Source organism: Gallinula chloropus (assembly GCF_964237585.1).
Source record: "Gallinula chloropus genome assembly, chromosome: 2".
In the NCBI taxonomy this organism is placed as follows: Eukaryota; Metazoa; Chordata; class Aves; order Gruiformes; family Rallidae; genus Gallinula; species Gallinula chloropus.
The window spans coordinates 124406717-124412716 of NC_140086.1; positions in this window are offsets into that span (position 1 = coordinate 124406717).

The window sequence follows — 6000 nt, forward strand, 5'->3', positions numbered from 1 at the left end:
TTTTTAAATTTAAGCCTGACTTAAATCATTGCTTTCATTGTAAGTTTGTGCAAATATATTGTTAAAAAAAAAACAAAAACATTGTTAAACTGCTCCAGTGACAGGTACAATAATATATTCACAATTTTGTCAAAAATATGGAATTAAAATATCATTTGATGTCTGGAAACATGGGACTATAACTTGGGCTGCTTTGATTCGTGGCGGCTTCAGCGAACGTGATTTGGCCATGACACGTTGCACTGCATTGGCAAAACCAAAATCATGCTTTGACAAAAGTTATTCTCCAGTTTGTATACCCAAGCTGCCTTTTTCTATTGACTGAGTTTACAAACAAGCACATATTCATTTCCTAATTGTAATGCATGTGTAACTCTAAGCGCAGCAGAATCACTCCCCTGCTTATTTTCCATCATTAAACACACGCTATGAAGACACTAGATCCAAACTCAAAGCGTTGCCTGAAAAACCCTCACCACCTTTTCCCAGTTTCTGCCCTTCGGGGCATGCCGATGGGTTGAATTGACTTGGAAACCTGCGTTTAGCAGGTGCTGGTGGGGCCCAAGCGAGCCCGGCTGCCTGCTGTGCTGCTCAGCTCCCAAACTCAGGTGAGGAGCCGGGTGACTTCAGGCAGGCCACTCATCTGCATCAAATGAAGCAAGCCAGGAGCTGGGTGAGACAAAGTTCCTGTGATTTTCAGGTGTCTCTCAGGCTGCTGATAGCCCTGAGGAGGAGAGAGCTCTCCCAGGAGATCTGGTGTTTGCTGCTCTCGCCTGAACTCCCAGCGAATGCCCGACAGGCTTCAATGTAAGAGCCTGTGCGTTATGGCAGGAAAGTAGGAGGTTGCATTCATAATGCCGAGTCACAAAAGAGGAAATAAAAATGCAGTTTAGGGTGTGACTGATGCCTTGTTATTACCCAATTGTGATTTAGGACTTTTGGGGCCTATCTTGGTCATGTAAATTAAAAGAGTGACTCAACTAATAGCAGCCAAACACTCCCTCTCTCTAAGAGGGACCTCCCAGCCCTGTAGCTGAGCTCTGGGAGCCCACTCCTGACCCTCATCCCTGTCTCCTGAACTAGTCAGAGCAAGCATACCCAACCCAGCCTTCTCCCTCTCTCCTTTTGTTCAAGATGGGACTTTCTTCCTGCTCTCCCACCTGTTTTTATTCTTGCCATTCAATGCAAATTTGAAAAGCAGGGCTCTTGCCCCTCTAGGGAATTTTTCTGGATATAAAATCCTATTGTGTCCTTTCGTTAGCACATTCCTCATGGGTGAAGCGGCCTCCCTCTTGGCCACACCACATTCAAAGACTGCTATCAATATTTTATGAATGACTGGAAGTATTAACAGTACAAAAGTTTTGCTCATTATGCGGTCTCTCGCATCTTGTCAGCTTCCCATGGTGCTTACATGTGACTTTAATCATACAGATGGCAGACCTTCCCACTTGGGTTTTGTCTGTTACAGGGAACCTCACACCCCAATTACCCATATTTTTAAAAGAAAAAAAAATGGGGGGAGGAGGGCAGCAGGAAGAGAAGATGTCATTGTAACACTCATGGCTGTTTTAGTAACACAATCTGCTTGTTAGCGATGAAGCACGTAGCAGTTTTTATTCACTTCTTACTCAGCCGATGCTCCTCTTGACTGCAGTCAGCTTTGCTTTAACACAAACAGAACTAAAGGCTGGGCTCACACAGCTCAAGGCATTTACTGCCTTTGCCGGTACAATGTCAATCGTACGTGCCAAGTTTGGAAGCTGCTTGTGACACTGATTGAGCCAGTGGCAGTCGCTACTCAGGCTGACACCATTAGTTGGTGGCAGCGGTAGCTCTACCTTGCTTCACACCCAACATGGGAGGCACTGTCTGGTTTTCCCTTACCTTTTCTTTCTTCTGCCCACCCACTTCTGTGTGTTTTGTTTATTCCTTTCTCTTAACATCCTTTTCTCTTCTTCCTGCTGCTTGGTATGCAGCAGAGATCACCACGATTCTCCAGGACCCCACTCGGCCTACTGTGACTGCCTGTGCATCAACAGGTTCACAAGACTCCCCATCCCTGTGTCAATGGTTTCTGGGTGCTGGCAGCCTTACAGACACCCAGGCAATAGGCACCAGCTCAGCTGGCAGCAGGTGGGTGAGGAGACAGGGCCTCCTTTCTGCTACCTGCACCTGAGCACCTTTGATGTGACGCTGATTTAAATAATAAAACTCCACATGGAAAATCCCTTTTATTCCTGTAAAATGAAGTTACACTGACCTAAGCACATGTGACCATGCAAACCCTCTCCTGGGCCTTCCCCACACCTGTGTTGGAGAGCACCTGGGAACACCAAGGACTATGGGCAGAAGGCACCATAGTTGGTCCCTTTGCTAAACCACAGAAACTCAACAGATTAAAGTCCCCTGTTTACAGCAGCTGTGGCAGCGGTATGTACAGATGGAAAAAGCAGGAGAACCCAAGGAGTACTGCAGAAATGCCAGGTGTGGGTTGAGGGAGGCAGGGTGTCCATGGGTAAAGAGTGCAGGAGACAGTTATCTTCACCCATCTTCCAACTTCTGCCACAGCTTTCTCCTTGCGGATCCCTAAAACCTCATGCATCCAAGGTGCATTACAAACTGCTGTCTCTGCCCTACCAAGACAGAACCAGCTACCAGGAAGAGGTACACAGTGTCTAGGCTGTGGGAAGTGCTGGTATTTTTTTTGCTACTCCCATTTCCCAGTGTGGCTTCCTACCAGGGGAGGAGCTGCACCTCTGCCCAAGCAGACAGTGTCACAAATTACAACTCTCACCTAAGACGACCTAATGATACAGATCATTTCCGCTTTGTAGGATGACACAAAACCAGTGGGCCTAGAATCCTAAGATTCCAGTTTTGGACAACACTTAAGATGATAAATAAAGATACTAATTACCTTAATCTATTCCATAATTATTTTAATTATTAATAATTTCCTTATTTCTTGCCTATTACCAGGTCTAGAGGTAGGAGTGTTCCCAAGTCCCAAAGGCAGGCTCTGCCCCCAGCATGCTCCTGTGACTCACAGAGTTCGTCTTTATCTCTTCCCACACCTTTCATAACAATACCTCTTTGAAGCTACATCATTGCTTCTGGGGATACAGTAAGTAGGCTACTAAGCACACCTAAGTTGACTCATTTGGGAGATGTCTTGCTCCTTCCGCATCATTTCCCTCTGCAGACAGTTTTGGAGAATGAGAGGGCCAGCTCTCCTAAGACTGGTGGAAGGTGTAGGGCATGGCTTCTGGGTTAGCAAATGAGTTTGTCTTTTCAGGTGAAGAGTTTTCAGAGGTCTAATATGAGTGTAATAGAGACTACATAGAATCACAAAAGGGTTTGGGTCAGAAGCGACCTGAAAGCCCATCTAGTTCCAACCCCCCCTGCCATGGGCAGGAACAACCACCACTAGCCCAGGTTGCCCAAAGCCCCCATTCAACTCAGCCTTGAACCCTGCCAAGGAGGGGGCAGCCACAGCTTTTCTGGGCAACCTGTGCCAGTGCCTTCCCACCCTCACAGGGAAGAATGTATTCTTCATCTCTATCCTCCATCTCTACCCTCCATCAGCTTACCCCTTGTTCTATCATTCTATGTCCAGTGCCTCTCCAGCTTTGCTGTAGGCCTCTTTAGGTATTGGAAGACTGCTAGGAGTTGTCCCCAGAGCCTTCTCTTCCTGAGTCTGAACAAGTGCCAAGTCTCTCAGCCAGTCTTCATAGGAGAGGTGCTCCAGCCCTCTGACCATCTTTGTAGCCCTCATTTGGACTTGCTCCAACAGCTGGATGTCCTCTTTATGTTGGGGACCCCAGAGCTGAACACAGTACTCCAGGTGGGGTTTCATAAGAGCAGGGAGGCAGAACCACCTATCCCGACCTGCTAGCAATGGTTCTTTTGATGCAGCCCAGGACAGTTTTTACAGGAGGTATCAGCTCTTTGCTGCTCTGGCACAAGGCAACCATGTAAAAGCAGGACCTGGTAAGGCAGCTCCTGCACAGGTGACCGTGCTTGCCTGGCTTGGGCTATGCCAGTGCTGTTCAGCTGCACTGAGGCAAATGCTACAGCCCCACTGGTCAGGTGCCAGTCCTGGTGATGCCGAGTCCCCACCATGGTTTCTGCACACGGGTATGATGCATTCACTATCAATTTTCCAGGGGAGGTGCAAGGTTGGGAGATTAGTCAGGAGGATTGAGAGCAGTGTCATGGCATCAGAAGCACATGGGAAATGGGGGCAGAGGGAAGCACTGGAGGAGGCACAAGCAGGGGGAAGGCATGGCAAGGAGCAAAGCCGGGGAGAAGGAAGAGGCGGACAAGGAAGCCGGTGCTCATTCAGCAAGAATTCGCAGCAGTGAGGCCTGTTTATACATATTAGCTGATAATAGCGTGATGAGAAGCGCAGGAAGACGGTGACCTCAATTTTACATCACGCGGCCCTTCTCTGCCGCCTCCTGTCACCCGCAGGCATGCATCTTCTCAGTGCTGGTTTCAGCATCAATAACAGTCACCATTTTCTAAGACTAAAAGCAAATAATAAAAACCGAAACCTCATGGAGGAAGGAGTTCAGGACTAGGGATTGTGCAAGTTCAGTGCTGACTAGGACAAAAGTAAGGAAGAAGCACGCTCTGGGTGGAGATGGGAATGACATGTGTCAGAGGGAGATGACTGCATATAGGACTCTGCTGTTTGGATACAAACTGAGACCCAGGATCTGATTTGTACCATCTTCACAGATTTAAAAAAAACAAACAACCAAAACCCCTGAGATTGTAGTGTCAAACTGCAGAAACAGAAAATAATCTCACCTTGCTATATGAACAGCAAGCAATTGCAAACGCCACAGCTAGAGAGGGTTGCCAGAAATATGAGATTTACTGAGATGACTATATCCCCTGACAAAGTTCCTGTTTTGCATTCTCATGTTCTGCCCTTCTCACAGACAGGGCAGTGTACAGCCGAGGTGAAAAAGCCTCCCTTAGAAGGAGGACTAAAGCCAAACCAAGAGGCTCTTTGTTGTAACACAAACAGTAAATATGATTTTTTGCCCTTGAAAACACCTGCAATCTCAAACTGTGGTTTGATCCCCGCTCTTCTACATCTTCTCATTTTTAATTTTTTTTTCCATCTGCTTCTATTTTCAGCTCAGCACATTAAATAGTGCTGGGTTTTGGCTCCCTAAATAGGCACAGGGAAACTGCAGTGAGCTAGAAAGCTGAATTTTATCTGTCTGAAAGTGCTTAAGCTTTGTATATTGTGTTGCTAGTATCTCACTGTTATCCTTTAACCTGACAGCAAAATACTTGTGAGTCTGTATCTGTTCCTGATTAGGGAAATGCAAGGAGAGAAAGAAATTCAGACTAATCTTTATACTTTGTAAGAGATCAGCAGAGGAAATGTTTCCTTCTGTATTTGATTTTTACAAATTTTTCGGCTATTAACATAAGCAGTGTATGCTTACTATTAAAAAAAAAAACCCCAACACACAACCAGAAAACATCTGGGCTGCCCTTCTAATAATTACAAGCAAAATTATTGCAACTGAAAAGTTGTAGCATATCTCATTCTACATGAATTATTATGTAAACCATCCTGGTTATTTATACATTGTAATAAAGCGGGACTGGTTTGGTGGTCTGAAATTGTGATTTGTTAGCAATTACACCCACTTACAGAAGTATAAACATCTATAAAGTATGTTTGTCATGAATTAAGTTTACTGAGGTCAAACTAACATTTTGTTGAAAGTTTTCTATTTCCTGTCTCTGTTGCAAGGGGCTTTCATAGACATAAATATTGAACCCATTTTCCAGTTTAAAAGTCTAGCAAAAAGCAGCTTACCAGACTTTCTGTATGTGCCAGTCCTAATTTTCTCAAGCTTAAATGCATCATCACAACGACAGCAGTGAAAAGGCTCATGCCATCTCCCAGTCTCAAATTCAAGCTGTGCAGAATGAAGGAAAAGGGATCTGTGCAAACATGTCTCTCCC